This window comes from Peromyscus maniculatus, chromosome 19, assembly GCF_049852395.1.
Source record: "Peromyscus maniculatus bairdii isolate BWxNUB_F1_BW_parent chromosome 19, HU_Pman_BW_mat_3.1, whole genome shotgun sequence".
Classification (NCBI taxonomy): domain Eukaryota; kingdom Metazoa; phylum Chordata; class Mammalia; order Rodentia; family Cricetidae; genus Peromyscus; species Peromyscus maniculatus.
Genome location: NC_134870.1, coordinates 61,322,490 through 61,343,041, shown reverse-complemented (window position 1 = coordinate 61,343,041; position 20,552 = coordinate 61,322,490). Strand labels below are relative to the sequence as shown.

The window sequence follows — 20,552 nt, the reverse complement described above, 5'->3', positions numbered from 1 at the left end:
CTAGTTTTTTTTATTGTATTCCAGGTAATTTTTAAGCATACAAAGAACAATGCCTCTAATTGTAGTTTTGCAAATGAAATGGAAATGTACTTGCTGTGACTCTTATCCACAGTAAGAGAGGCTGTGGCACTAACACTATTTTCTTGTCATGAAAAGGCATTTTCTTTGCAATGTTCAAAAGCTCTGGAGCACTGACATAGACATATAGTTCTGTCACATATTATATATATATATATATATATATATATATATATATATATATATATATATAGCTGGGCGGTGGTGACGCACGCCTTTAATCCCAGCACTCAGGAGGCAGAGGCAGGCGGATCTTTGTGAGTTTGAGGCCAGCCTGGGCTACCAAGTGAGTTCCAGGAAAGGCGCAAAGCTATACAGAGAAACCCTGTCTCGAAAAACCAATATACACACACACACACACACACACACACACACACACACACAATCCAAGGAGCCCTGGGAGAAATAATTCTTAGGCATGTTTGAATGGGGTGGGGGTCTTTTCCATCTTTTTTTAAAATTTGTATGAATGTTTTGTCTGTATTCATGTACATACACCACTTGCATTCCTGGTGCCCATGGAGACCAGAAGAAGGCACTGCATCCTTGGAATTGGAGTTATTGTAGATGGTTACTGGGAATTGAACCCCTGTTTGTCCCCTTGAATAGCAGCCAGTGCTCTTAACCATTGTGCCCTCTCTTTTTTTCCAACATCTAATAACACTGTAGGCATGTAGGGTAGAGTCCTCACAGCTACCATGAAAAGTAAGATAGGATGAAGTTTCCAACTCACTACAGATACTCCACTGAGGAAATTGATGTTAATCAAAAATATCTTGTTAATTCTGGGGCTAGGTATACTTGAAATTTCCCTTTTAAATCCCTTATCCATTTTTATTTATAAAAGTTCATTTTTATTTATATTTATTTATTTATTCTAGCATCAATTCTAAGAAGTCTCTGACATAATGTGTAGGAAAGTACAAACCATAAGCTCAAATAATATGAAAAGTTAAGGAAAAATATGATAGAACCAAGGCTTATTAATTCATTTAAATCTTCCTGCATGTATTTTTGATGAATTGCCAAAATTTCTGAGCTTAATTTGCCCAGATTTCCCAAGTGTAATTATTAAACCAACTATTTTAGGCAATAATAAAAATAGATGTTTTAATTATTAACCATTTTTAGATTTTTATATATTAAACATTCTTTCATATCAATGCAATATGAAATGGAGAAAATTCATGGAAGTTGTTCATAAATAGACAAACCTATTTTTCTCTAATATTTGGATAAGAAGCCTTTAAGACTTAAAGTAAAAACAGAATGTTGATCTGTTTGGCTTATTTAATATGGGGAATGAGGGCTTCATAACAATGAGGGAAAACTTCAAACCATCATGGTCATGAAACTTATTAGCAACCCAACACCCTACTTTTTACCCAAAAATGAACAAAACCTGATTCAATCAAATATAGTCAATACAATTACATTGAAATACAATTTAATTTATTGAAACTGACATGAGTTCAGTACAGCCTGTACCTTACCAGAATATAAGGCATTCTAAAAAATATCCAATGAATCAAATATATAAGAATCACACAGAAAATATGATACAGTGCAAAGTGGAAGGAGCTAAAAGTTGCATGGACTCCTAAAATACTCACTGATTTTTACATACAACCTTAGACAAGAATGTTATTCATATTTTTAACATTGTTCTTTTAAAGAAAATGTTCAGTGTGATAAGGAATGATCAGAAAAAGTGGAGTAATCATGGCTGTTTTGACACATGGAACCACTGCTAGGCATACAGAACCTCAAGGGTGTGGCTTGACAACTTTTTTTTTCCAGACACAGTTGTTAAAAGGCCTGAATTAAGAATCATAATACTGCTTTATCTGAAGTGCTGGTGTGTAATGGTGAAAAGTTCACAACTTGACCATGGGGTAGTCAAGGTTGCCTCAACCCTACTGTGTTCTCCTTTGGTTCACAGCAGCTGGATAAGGCTGTGACAGGCTGGCCCCCTGTCTAAGTGTCCATTCATGATGTGTTACTTGTCAGAATTCTGACAGCCGTTGGAGAGCCAATGGATCCCTTCTGGGTAAAGTAATGCCTTTGGGTTCACTGTTTACAACATCAATTTGAAAAATCCTTCAGTATTGGTTTTCAATGGCCATATTTGAGAGGTGATGTTTTCTTCTCATGTCCTACAACTCTCAACTCTGTAGATGAAAACCAACTGTGGGATTATACATTGTAGGAGACAGACCCTTGGAGTCTAGAGATTATACACTGTAGAAGACAAACCCTCAGAATATGGAGTACAGACAGTAGATTTGAGAGAAATCTTTATAGAACTATTCACAGCAGAAAACTAAGCAACCTCTAACATGTTCCTATTTTTGATAAGTTATGAAAATAATGATGGTTTGATAAACTATGTGGCATTTTTTTCCCTCTGGCAAATATTGACTTAGTTTTAAAATAATAATTCGCTAAGGTAGGCTGAGGTTGAAGTTTAATCTCAGTCATTAAATCCTCTATAATTTATTAAAATTGCATCATACCACAAAAAACTACTAGCCATTTTTGTATGAAATCCTTCAACTCTGAAGGATGATTAACGAACTTGTAGATTATTTCTTTTTGTGCCATGTCCAAATGAATGAGCCAGGGACAGTCTCCCTACTGAGAAAATTGGGAGAACTTTCTAAAAGGTGAACTCCCAATCAAATCTGGTCACATTTGCATAAATGCTGTTTATAAGCAGTTTTTCTGGTGCATGGGCAGTGCACAGTGTATACTTGTGAACTTGCTTAAAAAGGAAGGAACAAAGAAGGAAGGGAGGGAAGGAAGGAGGGAGGGAGGGAGAGAGGGCTAATTTGCTTACATGTCATGTTCCACAGCGAGGGAAGTGATGCTGGAATGTGAAGCCACTTGTTGATCATTTTCCTCTCTTTATTGAACTTCATGACTAGTATTCTGGCGTCTAAGGGACATGTGTTCTGGCAGGTTGTAGTGTGCCGAGTTGTATTTGAAAGGAATAGGCTGGAGACTCTGACAGACTTGGATTCGAATTCCAGGCCTGACCTGAGCTGTGTGGTCTTGAAGCAAAACGCTTACCTTTTTGAGTTTCAGTCCTTTTCAAACTGCCCTTGATTCTTGTGAGAATTAAATGAGTTAATATATGTAAAGTGACAAGCATGATAACAATTCAATGAGAGGTGGTTAATATTAATTTCTGCTGCACTCTGGCAACTCAACAAGCGATTATCAGTACTAATTCTGTTTACACACGACACTGCAAAATCAGGGTACAATAAATTCAAGTAGTTAAATCATTCCTGTTAGTTTTTTTCTTTTTCCATTTAGCTAAAATAGAATTATAACTCTGTAATTTGATTGGTTGTGGTTTTCTCTACTGGTCTGCATCTGTTACAGAGATGGACATACTGAAGTGGACAGTGGGAAGACCACAAGGCCTCAGACTTACACATGCAAAAATCTACCAGCAACTAAAGAGTGCTAAGAGTGAGAGAAATAGTCTTTCCCAGGGAAGAGTATACCAGTTGGTTATCTAATACCAAATGGTCAGTCCCGAAAAACATGCCTACAAGTAACATTACACAGACTGAAGAGGTTGTATTTAGGACTATATGTGTATGTATATACATTACATGCACATATACATATATGTATACATATATATTACATACACATATACATATGCACATAATAACAATTAATGAAAAAAGAGGCCCTGAATTTGAAAGAAAAGAAGTATATGGGGTATATGGGAAGGCTTGAAGAGGAAAGAGGGGAATGATGTAATTACATTGTAAGTTCAAAAATTATATATATACATGTATATAATAATGTAGTTATATATGTACAATTACATAATTTCCTCCTCCCTCTCCTACTCTTTCTATGACCTCTCCTCCCATGCTCATGTCCTCCTCTTCTTTAATTGTTGTTGTTATGTATACATATAAACAAATAATATGTGAATACAACCTGTTGAGTCCAGTAGGTGTTGCCGGGAAGTATGTTTCTAGGGATGACAACTTGATGTTGGATAACCAATCACGGGGCTCCATCACTGGGGAAAACTAATTCTCCCTCTCTCAGCAGTCATTAACTGCTAGTAGTACTTCATCTAAGTGTGAGCCTACGAGGTCCCCTCCATTCCATGATGGGATTTGTATCATGTGTTAGTTTCATCTTCATACATCAAATTTTAGTTTCTGCTAGAAATTACTTAAGTTCACAATAATATTCATTCTAAAATGTGTAACATTTTCTGTGGTTCAGAAGTCAAAATGCAGATTAATTACCCAGAAAGAAGTGGTCATTCCTAGATGGTACAGATGCTTTCTGTTTTCTCTTGTTTTGTACAAGAATTAGCAAGCTATCTGGAGCTGTCAAATGAAATATAGGCCATGCAATTCAATCGGGACATACTTACACTACAAATTAATTGGTGTTTTATCTAATATCTAAACATAACTGGATTTTCTGAACCTTAATTGCTAAGTCTGACGTCCTTAAATTGCTAATCACATTGTTTTACCTTGCCTTTTTGTTTTGTCCACTGCATTAGGTCACCTGGCGTAGTTTACAACTCTTCACACACACCCCAGACCCATTTCACCAGACTCTCTGAATGCTAGAATTTTGCACAATTCTTTTAAAATCACTGAGGGTCTTTAACTGAGAAGCAATTTACACCTGTGCACACACATTCAACACACACATAAACGTATCCATTTTATGTTTCTGGTTCAGTGAGTTTTAACAAACAACACATACCTATTTTTACTAATATATTTTAGCAATCACTCAAAAATAAGTTTTCTTCCTAGGACGTGAACATTCTGCAAGTATTCCTGAGATGTACACTTCAATAACATGAGAGTTCTGTATTAATTAATCCTCATTTAAGTCTAATAAATAAAATGGGAATTATTATTAATAATTATTTGTTGTTGTGAAACTTATACCAATTTTTGTACCAAAAAAGTACAAAGATTGCAAAAAAAATAGTTGGAGTATTTCATACAAAGAACTCACCTATATCTACTGAACATCTCACCATCTGCTGGGTCTCACTTCACTGGTGGTGTTTTCCCCTACCCATCCCTATTTACAAAGTGATCTAAGACCCAGGCTGAAGAAATTGTTCCAGTAGCTGGTAATTAGGCAAGCTATGATTCAAACCACAATCTGAACCCAAAGTCTTTACAAAATACGTCTTAATCTGTTGTAATTTTGAAATTCCTCCTTACTGAACTGAATTCCCAGACTCCAACCTTTAATGCGGGGAGTGAGCACAGTGGTTTCTCTGTCTCGGCTGAGGCCTGATGGACAAGATGCCTTCTAGAAAGAATCAGCATCCAAACCAAACAAGTCAAATTCTGACTCAAGTGTTCTATTTCTGTTTAAGGCTTTATGAGGTGGAACTGGATTTTACCTTTGTTGGTTCACCTGCCCTGGATCACCTGAGCATGTAAAGCTAATGACAAAGAGTTGAAAGGACATAATTGTTACAAGTTGTGGTTTATGGGAAAGGAAATTGGTTCTTATGCTAATTGACTTTGCCATGCTCTTCAAACTGTGAATGTCATACCCTTAACATGATGTGAGAGTGAAATAAAGAACTAAATTAAAACACTGGGCATCGATATCTTGTTCCTGCATTTTCCGAGTATCTTCATTCTCTTCCTTTACGGATGTGTTCTTTTCTTTTCCTTTTGACATGTGTGGTGTAGATACAAACCACAAAACCCTGGGAGTTTCTGCAAAGAGAACACAGTGTGAATATCTGTTTCAGGGTCATTTCCTGACAGTGATGTCTTCCAATGAACTTGAGTCATAAATTCAGAGAGAAAAGAAGAAACTGACTTAGCTGAGTTTGTCTCCATATTTACAGCAATTCTGAAATCCTCTTGCAAATAATTGATGTTCAGTAAATGCATATTCAACTTATTGGACTACTTTCATACAGTCTTTGAAAAGTGAGCCTGTGCTGTGGTCTGGGTCATTTAGGAAAGGGAGTACCATGTTATTGATGGCACAAGTGTTCAGGGACTGTGAAGCCAAAATTCAATCCTGATTTCTTTTGATTTCAACAGTTTTTGTTTACCTGGAAAGCATCTTGAGGAGGTCAACTGAATTAAAAAAAAAAAAAAAACTCAACATTCACCAGAACACCAGATGGGTATACAGTGGAGGCTCCAGGACCATCATCAAACAGAAAATGTTTTGGATGCCTGGCAATCTGTGGCAAGCTGTGGACTGGCTTTTACCAGAACACATGAAACCACAATTTGAACGATTCTAGTAATTAGGGATTGAGGGTGAGCCCAGAAGCCAAAGAATAATGCTGTGACAGCAACAAAGGAGTTGTAAAAACCGTGAGAGCAGAGAGCTGCAAAGTAGGTTGACTTCTTGGTGCTTTGAATCTCTAACTTCTGTCATTTTCAGAAAGTGTGAGGATCGAGTGTGCCTTAACCTCCAGTACATCCTCACACTGGTGTTTGTTGCTCCATCTTCCTTTGGTCAAAAGATTAGATCTCACAGGCTCTTGGAGGGATATGTATCATTCCCATCAGGACTTTTAACTGCCCACCCTTTGTCTAGCTCAGACCTTTGAGTATCACCCACCCCCACCCCAAGGCTTTCATTTTCTTTCCCCTCTCTTTCTTCAGCTGGCTTTTGTTTCTTGTAGTTTTTGCTCTGTGGCTTTCTGCCTGTGGCTTCTTTTACTTGTGGAACCCAGTAAGGCTTGCGTTTTTATAAATTCTAGCTGAGTACTTTGATAGTCCCCCTTTGCCCCCCATCATTTCACGGCATCTCATTTTAGACTTGCCTATCGGTGCAAAGTGTAATAGATTCAGTTAGATGACATCGGTGAAAAGAAGATTTTTCACAATCCCATTCAGACTCTGAGGAGCTCAACAAGGAGGGTTGAGACCAGCTATGATACAAAGAGTTGGAATTTATCATAATGGAGCCCTACAGTCAGCTTAAAACAAAATTATGTGGGAGGAGAGATGAGAGCGTCACTTTGGAAAATCCTCTCACAATTTCTTAAGTGGCCTTCCATCCTTCCATCACCCTTATTCTTAATTATTGCCAGTTTCTCTTCTACTCTATCACTGGGAAATTCACTGAGTTGCCCTATTCCAGTACTTTCCTGTTTTGCCCTCCCTAGTAAACAGACAGTTTGTGTCTCTTGTTACTAGTAACACTACTGAGTCCCATTGTCTCAAAGGGCTTGGGTGATTATGGGAGGCAGTGAGTTTAATGACTTTACCGAATCAAATCAAACTATTTCATGAGGACTTCAGGTTGAGTGGCTGGACAGATGCTAAGGGCCAGGAAGGTCTTCCAATATATTCAAAAATTGTCCACAGAGGCTGATTTAAGAAAGTGCTAAGGGTAGAGAATGTGGTTTAAAAACAAGAGATTTCTTTCAGCCAGCCTTTGTCACATAGTTAACTTCATTTAAAAATACATGGTGATTGGATCGTAAATCATGTGAATTAAGAGCCAAACTATTGTAAGATCTTTGTAATGTGGGTCACAGCAATTCAACATAGTTGAAATCTGTCCATGCATTCAGTCCCTTAGAGAGAAATCAGTTTATCATCTGTTGAAGGATCAAGTCCAATGTAAAAAACATAACAACTCCTCCATTATAGGTACCACAGTTTACAAGGGTTTCATTAAGATTTCTTCAAATGCTTGCCATTCTTGTACACATGAAGCAAGACTCTTGATTGCATTTGAAATGTGGATCACTTGCATTACTGGCCATCAAAATTTGATGTCCAACATAAATGGTCGCTTCATCAACAGCTTTCCATACAGATAGAAGAGAGTTTTGGAGGTAGTGTTTCTCTTGAGTGAGACACTCGAATAACTTTACTCTGAAGCATGCAGACCTGCCAAGCATCCTGCCATTCCACCATCCCCAACACTTATTGTAAGGTCCTAAAAACTAAGGAAGCAAAACTGTAATCTGTGTGCTCACTCAGGGTCCTTCATTATGGAGGATTCATCTACAGGGAAGCCTTGTGATGGGTTGTTACATTTGTTTCTTCTGTGAGTTTAATACATAAGGTCACTTTGAGGGAAAAAGATACTTTTTCTCATGCAGAAATTTCAGTTTTAGTTACTGTATGAGATGAAGCTTTCTAAGACCCATAAATGTATTATACAAATCAGAATTAGCAGGACATATGTTCACCAGACATTAGTTGAGCACCTGTTCTGGTCTAGGCTCCAAAAGCAAACAGAATAAGTGGGGATTTTCTCCTCCCTGAGTTCAAGCTCTACATTCGAAGGGAAGTGATAATAAATAAGGTGAAAGCTATTGGCTAGGTACTGGGACTATGCACTAACTGAAGCAGCACAAAGCCTTAGCAAGTGAGTGTAGAGATAGTTTCAGATGTAAAAGGATGTCCATTACATCTCTCTGAGGAAGAACTATTGAAGCTGAGAACTGAATGATAATTAGTAGACAACTGTGAAAATGCAGAGATGTTAAGCATAATATAGGGTAACTGCGAGCATTAAGACCATGAGACAGGCTAGGGCTCATCTCCTTCAAGGAACCTAGGAAAGTAGGTGTAGAAAATTAGCAGGAAACTTATTGAAGTCAGATCACAGGCCACACAGATATTTTGGTTCTGGTCTGTTTTCAGTTTAATGGGAAGAGGACAAATTAAGAGGCTTTTGTTGGTTGCAAGGACCATGCATTTCATCCACGAGGACCCCTCTGAGAATGAACGTGGATACTGGTAACAGAAGACCTGGATGTGTGGTCTGTGCTGAGTGACCTGTGGCTTGTGAAGTTTAGTAGCTTTTAGCTGTTGAGGTGGGTGAGGGCAGAGACCAGTGGATATGAATGTTTAAACCATTTCATTTGGGCCCCAGATAAACGGCATATTCTCTGTATAGTAGGTGTTCAGTGTATGTTTGTGAGGTGAGTGAATCTAGGAGCATATCATCCTTGCTTTATATTTATTTTTGAAGATTTATTTTATTTATGTGTATTGTGTGTCTGTGTGGTGCCCTGCCGTGTGTGTGTGTGTGTGTGTGTGTGTGTGTGTGTGTGTGTGTGTGTGTAGTGTTCTGCATACATGTGGGGGCCAAGGAGGCCAGAAGAGAGCTTTAGAGCCCCTGGAGCTGGAGTTATGGGTGGTTATGAATCTCATAACAAGAATTCTGAGAACTCCTTTGCAAGAGCAACAAGCACTTTCAACAGTGGAGCCTTCCGAAGACCCCAGGCCCTTGCTTTATGAATGGAGCTGTGCTAGAAGGGATTGTGGAATCTGGTCCTGATCACATACTCCACCCATTACCCCCCGCCCCGCCCCCCCCCCACACATACAGGGCTAAATTCATGTTCTTTCTTTTATTTTTTTCCATTTGGTTTTTTTGAGACAATATTTCATAATGCAAGCCAGATTGACATGGATCTTGCTCTTTAGCTCAGGCTGGCTTTGAAGTGATAGCAATCATCCTGCCTCAGCTTCCTGATTGCTGAGTTTACAGGCCCAAGCCACCATGCCTGCTTTGTCAATTAACACCTCATAGCAATTGTTTTTAAATGTTTTAAAACTAACTCCCTCTTTTCTACTTGTTTTTCTTTATTTCTTCTTTTCAGACTTTGATGTTCTACGCAGAGAGAGTCTATGACTGTTCAATATGCTAGTTTTTTTATCAAAGGCAGGGATAAGAAAGAACCTTAAGGAAGTGTCACTGGGCAGCTTTTTGTTATCTTTGCTTTGAAGCATCCCACTATCTCAGCTGATGCTGAACTCTGGAAGCTCCAAGTGGGCAACTGAGTTAGGTTCAGTTCAACAGGATGGTGGGATGTTTTCCCAACCTGTCACTGCACCTGACAAGAACATCTGTCAGGTTTATCCTCCTCTGTACATTTATGATACCGCTTTAATTCCAGATAAGGAGACCTAGGAATGACCTGCATCGTGCCCTGTCAAACAAAAGACAGCGTATCTCAGCTGGTCGTGGTGGCATATGCCTGTAATACCATAACACAAGCACCCAGGGAGCTAAGGCAGAGGGGTTATAATATTAAGCTTAGTCTGTGCTACATCGGTAGATCATGTCTCAAAAAAAAATCAATAAGAAAAAGAAAATATCTCACTCTTCTGGTTTGAATCATAGATATAGAAAAAAATTCCAGTTTATATTTTATAAAATTTGAGTTGTAAGTTAAGTATATTTCTGAATTATTCCACAAACTTCCCCAACAGAAAATATCAAATAAATAGTAGACTGGGTTTTAGGAATTTCGTCAGAAGCTTGGTAGTGTTTTAGTGTGCTCTGCTGTGTGCACACATGTGCAAGTTTAGGTGTTCATGGATTTGCATGCTTGAACATGTGTGCAATCACATGCATGTGTAGGTGGGCTTGCATCTGCATGCTGAAGGACCATGTTCATCTTTTACTGTCAAGGCTTGCTTATCCCAGTTTATGCTGTTTGCTTGAAAAAAAATTTTTTTTACCTGTATCTTCATCACCAGCCCTTATAATTTATTCATTTGTGTTGTTCACAAAAATAGCATATCTACCGTGAGATACAGTATATTGTTTGCTAACATTTGTGATTTTTCACCAAAACAGTTTATTTTCAATTGAATTTATAAAACTAGTTTCTATGTTAGACACTAGAGAAAATCATTTCTTTCAGATCGTGTTTGAAGATTTTAAGGTGTGCACTATCATGCTCCCAATTTTTCTTAATGTTAGCCTTTTATTTTTAATATAAACTAGATAGCTAACTGATGAGTGACTAGTTATCCAAGAAAGGCAGTGGCAAGCTTATTTTAAAATACGTTTCCATTAGTCACACATGATGCTATGTTCACTTTATTGTGTCCACAGAAACACACAGAAAAATGTGTAACATTTCTGGTCTCCTATTCTATGCACTTGAAATTTATATCTCTGAAATTTAATATGCATGTCTTCAGCCTTCAAAGCCAACAGTGTCTCCTTTGGGATAATATCATCTACTGGGACTACTTCCAGCAGCAAGACCATGCTTTTGTCTGGAAGGAACTTCCCATGGACAGTTAAGGTTACTAGACACTGATGAAGCAGGATAGGAAAAAAAAGAGTGTATTTTTCCTCAAGAAAATGCAAAGTGCATGGGAAGATCCCTTCCTGCTTAGAGCCAAGAACTTCTCTGAGATGCAGACCATCTGTCAAATGGACTGTGTCACTGTAGGGTGTTGTCCACTCTTGGTGACAACCTATGGCAATTGCTCCCCACCATTAACATTAACCTTTCAGGGTCTGACTTAAAGTGCTAAGTTTATCTATTGTTTTCCTTCAAAGTCTCAGAAATTAACACATCAGTCTTTTATGGAAATGAGAAGGATCAATTCCAGAACACAGACAAAGCTTATTTAAAAAATCACTTTGTTGACATTTATTTATTGACTTGGTCTCTCTCTCTCTCTCTCTCTCTCTCTCTCTCTCTCTCTCTCTCTATCTCTATCTCTATCTCTATCTCTATCTCTATCTCTTTCTCTCTCTCTCTGTGTGTGTGTGTGTGTGTGTGTGTGTGTGTGTGTGTGTGTGTGTGTCTGTGTCTGTGTGTGTCTGTGTCTGTGTCTGTGTGCCTGTGTGTGTGGTCAGAGGACAACTTGAGGGAATCTGTTCTCTGCTTACCCTCAAGGGAACTAGGGATTGAAATCAAGTCATCAGGCTTGGCAACAAGCACTTTTAATCACTTTACTGTCTTGTAGGCCCATAAGAGCTTCTTCTTTTTTTAATTAAAGATTTAATTGATTTTATGTTGTATTTATGAGTGTTTTGCCTGGATGCATGTAAGTGTACTATGTTCATGCCTGATGCATTCAGTGGCAAGAAAAAGGTTGCAGGTCTCCTGGAATTGCAGTTGTGAGCACCCCTGTGGTGCTGAAAACTGAACCAAACTCGGGTCCTCTGGAAAAGAGCATCAAGTGCTCTTAACCACTGAGCCATCTCTCCAGCCCCAACTTCTTTAGGAACTGTTATATAACACTCTTCCATTTAGCTAAACTGTAGCTCCTGGTTTTGTTCTTTCTGATTTTGGATTTTTCTTCAAGAAGAAGTGTGACATATCTGAGCAGTGAAGAGAATGTATTTCTAACTTAAACATACTTTTTCAGTTTTAGGAAGCATTAAGCAAAAATACAACTCACTAGGAAACTTCTCATAAGTGTAATTTCAGCAGAGTGTTCTTTCTAGACACACACCCAGCTACTCACCACGTGAAAGCTAATACTCTGGGATTGAGAACTGAAGGAAGGAAATTCGGGTTTATTTCAGGCCCGTACCCTGAGAAGATGAGGAGAAACGACTGAGTTCCAAACAAAGACCACCAAAGGGAACTCAGGGACAGGAAATGCTTTCCTTCTGGGGAGGAAATGACGCTGTGCAGGAGGGCTTGATTGGGAATGAGGTCTTTCTCACTTTGCCTGTTTCTTCCCTTTTCCTGGAATACAAAGATAACAGAGGATCTGTTTTCTGTTGCTAGCCCCTATCATCTGTAGATGAACAGGGTGCATTATTTCCCTGCAAATTAACACTATTCCACTTTCAGTTAGAAAGCCAGAATACTGTGTCTCTCCCTGAGCCATGCTGTCTGAAGACCATCAGATGTTTTTGATTCTGACAGCTGAAGAATAATTCCCGGGGAAGGGGTCTTGGGACCAGTGTTTATCTAGTTCACATTGTTGCAGGAGTTGATTCCGAGAGTTAGCGTCTTGGTCCTCAGGGGTGGCTGTTGTTTGGAGTTTGTGATGCCGGGGAAAGGAGAGGATGAAGCAGAAGCTAAGGGATTTGCAACTAAACCAGAAGTCATAGACACTCACTGAACATTGGTGTTACAGCTGTACCACACACACCTTAAAACATTTCACATCTGCCAGCCAAAACTGTCATTGGCCGACAAACTGTTTACCAGCCCCAAAGTTAAAGAATGTGGTAGCCTTAACACTGAGAATCATGCTGTCTTGTTAGAACATCAGAATCCTGCCAGGTTCTAAATGAGAAACCATGAAACTACTTTATGCTTTGTTCCAACTGAACTTTAAAATGCACCAAGCATCCCAACAGTCTACCAGAGCTATGTTTCTGGGCACTAATGACAGTTTAGGCCACCAGGAGCAACTCGGGGCTCAATGGTGACCAAGACTGTGTTACAGATGTTGTATACAGGAAAGTGTTAGGTGAATTTAAGTGATGGTTAGCTGATTGGGTTACTGCTAAGAAGTAAACCATGGTCTTAGTAACATGGTTCTTAGTAATTAGTAGGCAACCGTCTCCAGTCAGAGCTCCAGCAGGGCCCTGAATGGCTGGCTGAAATCATCTTATGCTTTCTTACACAGAAGTCAAAGCAACTGTCTAAAACACAGCTTATGTCTTTTCTTGGGGATTTCCATATCACCTTTATTCTGAGGTATTTGCTGGCTTTATTTTAGTTTAAAAACATTATCAAATCTGCACTGATTATTGATTTTCTGGGTCTATTACCTTAATTATATTAGGCACATACTCCAAAATTCTTATGGCTCTCAATTTCTTGGGAAGACGGGAGTGGAAAAAAAAAATCAGAGTGCCTGAATATTCAGGCAGGAATTTTATATACCCACAACTGCTTTAGAACAAAGGACTAAGTAATTCACCGTGTGGGTAGAAATGTCTCCCATCATACTTCTAAACCCAGAGATAGACACTCTAATGCCTGCCTCATGCTAAAGCAATCCAGTCAACCCTTCATTCTGGATAGCCAACTTCATCGACCCCAGCCACCAGAACACTTTGTACATCCAAACCGAGTCTCCCACACTGGAGCCACATCCCACCCCAAGACTCATTCCAACTTGTTTTTCCCCCTTTCCCTCCTCAAACCCCAGCTGTCCTCTCGCCTACTTGAAAAAAAGCATACATTCTGCCCCTCCCCCACCTCCATAGGAGTGTTCCTCTCCTTTGGATTCCGATCAGTCTCAGAGCGCTAAATTTTCTGAAGTAGAATACATTCCAAATAGAATCTCTGACACAAAGATTCTCCTCACCAAGTTAGGATCAAAGAGGTGTGTGCAGTAATCTTCGTCACTCATCACCGTTAGACTGTAGGTGTTGCAAAAATAAAATCCAGACCCAGAAATTTCCTTTAACCTAAGATCTATGGACTCTATAGAGTCACTGTGAGATAATCGTTTTCTATGCTGTGACTTCAGTCCCTGTGGATGGATTCTCTCCACCCCAGTACTCACTACTCACAAGATGCTTATGAAATACCAGCTAGAACAATAACCAGCAAATATTATCTTCCCTAATAATTCTGGGAATTTTTATCTTTCTTATTCTTACAATGCCATGGTTACATGAGCTATCTAAAATTATTTTTGAATGTGAAAATTTTAATAACATAACATTCATCTTATTTTCATAGCTATCTGCCCATGAATCCAGAGAAGCTATCTCATTAGGCTGTGTCACGTTGCAGAGGCAGAGCTTGTGGTAGATATTTTGATTACGATGCCTTTTTGCAGATAACTAAGCAAAGCAGAAGTCTATATGACTTCCTCAGTGCAGCAGCCTGCTAGCAAACGAGCCTAATTTTCAACATTATTACATTAATATTTGAAGAGTTAGTAAAGGCTCTTAATAAACAGACATGTAGAAGGCGGGGACTGGGAAGATTTTGGTCACAGTATACAACATTTTAAGAGAGAAGCTTAAGAAAACTATTGCTTAGCATGGTTTCTATGGTTAATAATGACATATTTTATATATTTTTTAAAATGTCTATTTTATGTGTGTGAGTGTTTTGTCTGCATGCGTATCTGTGTACTATGTGCTTGCCTTGTGTGCAAGGAGGTCAGAAAAGGGCATACGATCCCTTGGACTGGAATTACACACAGTTGTGAGCTGCCATGTGGGTGCTAGGAACTAAACCTGGGTGTGCTGGAAGAGCAGCCAGTGATTTTTATCCACTGTGCCGTCACTCTAGCCCCACAATGTATTATACCTTTAATGTTGCTAAAAGTGAATTTAAAATATTCTCATTAGAAACATAAAGATAATTACATGAGTCAATGCATATATATTAATTCCATTTAGCCATTTCACAATGTGCACATATTTCAAAATATGTTGCACATAATAATTTCATGCAATTTTTGTCAATTAAAGCATGTACGACTGATTTTAGGACACCCTGGTGGAACACTTGCTCAGCATTCATGAAGCCAGAGTTCAGTCCTCAGCACCAAGGAATAACTATTTCAAAACAAAAAGATAACTTTAATTTGAAGCTGTATCTTTTTTTTCGATTAATGATATTCTTAGAAGCTCCACTTTACAATATAAATTTAATATCTTTTCATGTATGCTATTACTCAGCAGCAAAGAAAGTTGGATCATCTGGTTCATAGTGGGTGGCATTTCCTTACCAGAATTCAGATCTACTGGCACAGCAGGGGTGAGGGTGGGTGTTATGCCTGAGGCAGGAGGATTTTCTTAAAGCAGACAAATTTGCGAGCCACTAAGTTGGGAATCCCATTTTCTGGTATGAGATTGACTTGGGGAGGCTGTGGCTCTGTACATACATCCTATTGCTTCTGCAATGATTAATCCTCTCACACTACCACTAGCATTTTTCAGTCTTGAAAGAAATATATGGGATAGATCTTTTGTAGATTGCCAAGAGATTTACTCCTTTTTAATTTTTTTTCTTGTCTCGACCAGAAGTCCAAGTTTAAAGAACCCAGTAAAGTTTTTTCTTCCTTTTTTTTCCCCTTAAAATATTCCTTTAGAATAAATGAGCCGTGCAGCCCACTAACCAAGCAAGCCAAAAAAGCTTTCTTGGGCCAATATTCTAGATGTTTCAAAAGTCCTGGAGGCTTGCTTTGTTAATTTGAGACGTTTATGTGACATCTGCTGTACATGTATTGTGAATGAGTGGTTATGGTGTCTCAGGAGCTGGCTCTTGTTTTCCATGGAAACAAAGCATAGACTATCTGAGAACAATGCTGCATCGCAGGGCCCCATGGCAAGGGAATGGCAGCAATAGTTCCCATCAGAAGAAGTCATCAGTCATTGCTTGTGTGCCAAGACTGGAGGCTCACAATCAACTAGAGGAAATTGGTTTAGACCATAACAGGATCAAGTTAGATAAACAGACTCCTTTTTTTTTCTTTCCCATGGTTTTTCGACACTGGCTGGGTGGCTTGAAGGAGTCATGGGTTTTCAACTGCCAGAAGGAATCATGGGGTTTCAACTTTTTCTGTCACTTCTACACATGACTCAAGGTGAACCACACTGATAAGGAAAGATGGGTCCATCTTGGCTGTGGCTCCATCTTGCCTTAGCAGAGTATTAACCTCTGTGTTCCAGGGTCAGCTTACAGAGGTTCTAATCAGCCCAGAGAGGTGTAGAAGTTGGAATCTGAACTCCCCAGAGGATACTGATGGTCAGACTCACTAGGAACACACAAGATCGAGTTGCCTTCCAGGGTCACTCCATCACGGTGAGACACCCATCATCTCTCTCTCAGACTCTCACCTGGTGTCCTGATCTCCAGCATATACTTGCACAGAAGATTGCTTGTGAAGTTCCTGCCAAATAAAAAAAACTATTTTTATGAATAAGAAACCATTTTATTTGTGATAATCATATAGAGAGTGCACATTATGCAGACCATTTGCATTGGGTTTGGTGTGTGCATTTTTCTTTGAATATGCATGGAAATTACTAGCAAGTTATTGCATTGTAAGCAAAGATCCATAAATTTAGCTAGGCCAACAATTACTTGAAAAATAAAATAGCATTTACCCTACTGGGCTTCTAATAAATGGTTTTGTTGAGATATATACAACAGAATAAGGCGTCTGAAGCATTCACTTCAATGGTTGTAGTATATTCATGAAGTTATTCCAATGTCAATTTCTAAATCCAGGAAATTTTCACCGAAGTTCATACCCAATAGCCGTCACTCACAGTTTTTCCTTTCCCTAGTTCCTGATAAACTGTCTCGATGAATTTATCTTTTCAGAAACTTTCACACAAACAAAATTGTAAACTATGTAGCCTTTTGCTTGTGGCTTCATTCACCAAAGATTTTCAAGTTTTCTTTGTGATAATGGCATGTATACATACCCCATTCCCTTCTTCTGAACTAAATAACCTTCCATCATGGACATACCACATTGCATGTACACACCCAAAGGGAACCATTTGGTTTGCTTCCAGTTTGGAATTACCAGGAATAATTATTTTATGCACATTTGTGTATGTCCCTACCAAGTTTCCTTTTTATTACTAGATCTGTTCATAGTCCAGAATAAGAAATTACATCAGATAAAAACTACCTAATAATGGCAATTTTCTTTTACTTATAAGTTAAAATGAGTGAAAATGCAAGATAAAAAAAATGATCCAAGTGTAATTAAAATGAAATATTGAGAAATGAACAAATTGATCTTTGCCTTCATCTCTACCTTACTGATGATTTCAGTATCTTTATAATCTCTTAAATTTAAATAATAAACTCAATAAATACATATTTAATTTTTTTGGAATGTATAGTGTGGTGGTTTGGATGAAAATGGCCCCCTGAGGCTCATGGGGAGTGGCAATATTGGGAGGAGTAGCCTTGTTGGAGCAGGTATGGCCTTCTTGGAGGTTTGGCTTTGAGGTTTCAGATGCTCAAGCCAGGCCAAGTGTCCCACTGTCTCTTCCTGCTGCCTGCTGATCTGGATGTAGAACTCTCAGCTACCTCTCCAGCACCATTTCCGCCTGCACACTGCCATGCTTCCCACCATGACGATAATGAACTAAACCACTGAACTGTAAGCCAGCCCCAATAAAATGCTTCCCTTTATAAGAGTTCCTGTGGCCATGGTGTCTCTTCATAGCAATAGTAACCCTAACTAAGTAAGTGTATATGATTTCAAAGCATATCCTTTCTATTGTTTTGATAAACACTGTGTCTGAAATCAGCTTGAGCAGGAAAGGGTTTATTTTATCATAGACTTCCAAGTAACAGCCCATCATGTAGGGAAGTCAGGGCAGGAGATCAAGGTTGGAACCTGGAGGCAGGAACTTATGCAGAGACCATGGAGGAACACTGCTTACTGGTTTGCTCTCCATGGCTTGCTCAATCCTCATACTATCTAGGACCATCTGAACAGGGGTAACATCTTCCACAATGGGTTGGGCCATTCAATATTAATCATTAATCGAGAAAGTGCTCCACAGATGTGCCCACAGTCTAATAAAGGCAATTCCGTAATCAGTTTTCTCTTCTTGAATGACTCCAGCCCAGTTTGTTTTAAATTGGCACCTAACCAACACAATACTATAAAACTAAACCAAACTAAAGGGGTACTTTAGAAAAAATAATTTACAGAGTAAAAAAAAATTTGACTTATAAATGAATTTAATATGTACAAATAATAACATGTCAATATAAATGTGTACTTGTAAAGCCTCTCTGTTGGAATTTCTAGCCTTTATTGCAAGCATAAGCCAAGTTTTGGAGCTCAATAAATTATTAGTTTATTAAATTATAACTCTTGATCTCAGATAAAAAAAATACATCTGTTTTCATTTTTCAAATAGAAAAATTCACTCCTGTTAGAATAAGGCTCATTTAAGTTGACAGAGACATATAGTTTAGTCTGAACCTTTGGTATAAGCTCACATTCATTAATGCTAAGTAGTTTTTCATCTGAAATGAAAATGAATTGTGATAAACCTTTCTAGCATTAAAATAATGCCGACGAATCCACTAAATAAAAAGTAGCTTTTAGAAGGGACTTCTCCTTCGAAGCATATTTCTGTTCCATTCATTCATGGGCTAGATGCCAAGTATTTTAGCCATCCATAATTTGACTCTGACATTCTGGACACAAAGTAGCTCTGGAAATGAATGCTTCAAGATCAGATAGTTGGAACCCCACTTTGACTATCATTCAGGAAGTGAAGCATGGTCTAGGAAAGTTTCCCAAGCTAACATAGATCTGCTGGAGCCCCACACAGCCAATCAAATATAGATTGCTGAAGAAAGAGTATTTTGAAATGATCTACACTGAGTGTAAAGGATATCATGCATGCTTCATTTGCTTACTGTTTTTAAATTTCCAAAGCACCTTGAGAGTATTCAATTGTTCTTGATTAACTGAATAAGTTCAAGTCATAAGGTCACAGCTTGTCAGAGCATTCTTGAGATTGTTATTTGGTGGACTGGCCAATAATTTTACCCATATATTACGCCTGATTCTGGTCACTGCAACTCCCTATTCTCAGCACTGTGCAAACAAGAGGTGCCAGTGACTATGTGCTAAATAATGTGTCCTCAGAACTATGCAGACAAGAGGTACCAGAGAATGTCTTTTAGATGAACAAAGAAATGCTTCCCTGAAGGATCCCTCTTCTCCAAGCCCCAGCTTGTTTTAGGCCAACTTCATAGGTTCTGTGTGAGCACAAATCTTATCTTTAAAACATGTAGTACTTTGAGAATTTATCTTCCAAGGATCTCGAAATAGTTCTTTTAAGATAAAAATATTCAATTGAGGGAAGAATTATCATCAAGGAAGCTTCCTCCTGGAGTGGCTGAGAACAAATACTGAGAGCCACGGCCAGATAATGTGCAAAGAGACCTTAGAACACTCAGTTCTAAATGGGGTGTCTCCATCAAACATCTCCCCTAGGGTCTCAGGAAACCCTACAGAAAAATAGGAGACAAAAAGATTTTAAGAGCCAAAGGGAAGTTTGTGTGTGTGTGTGTGTGTGTGTGTGTGTGTGTGTGTGTGTGTGTGTGTGTGTATGTGTGTGTGTGCATACATGTGTGTGCATGCCCATGTGTGTTCCCAGAGGCCAGAAACAGTGACAGCTCTCTTGGGGTTGGGATTACAGGAATTGGTTAGCTTGTTGATGTGGGTGCTGGGATCTAAACTCTGGTCCTCTAATAGAAGCAGTAAGTGCTCTTTGCCCCTAAGATCCAGCTTCAGATTTCCTTAACTCTTGCACTTGAGAAGCAAAGGTAGAGGTCTCTAACTGGAAAGTATCACAATGACCATTAGTCTAAATGCCTGTCTCACAGAGATACAGGAATCCATGTGATGAATTTTAGAAGTAACCCATTTTTATCAATTACTCACAAAATTAGTCATGAAATTTTTGCTTTAGATAGGAGGAATGCAAATATATTCATTTACTCAATAAATATTCTTGGAGTACTTTTGTTGCACCATTGTCCTGGGCTCTGGATCCAGCAATTAGTGATCCCCTTTAGGGAAGAGTACACCAACTGTCAGTGCCAACAGCCTTGAAAACATATGTTTAAGTAACATTATATGGACTCCTTGGGCTATAGTTAGGGATATATGTATATACAAATGCATATATGAATGCAATACAAATTTATGAAAGAGGTTGAAGCCTCGTGGGCTTTTCCATTCACATTTGGTATATTCATTGGTGTTATCCTT

The 20,552-nt window shown here is 38.6% G+C and overlaps 1 protein-coding gene across 2 annotated transcripts in view; it reads left to right on the top strand.

Annotated features, from left to right (window-relative positions):
* Positions 1-20,552, top strand: part of Rab27b (RAB27B, member RAS oncogene family) — a 154,270-nt gene that overhangs the window by 110,842 nt on the left and 22,876 nt on the right. The window lies entirely within an intron of this gene.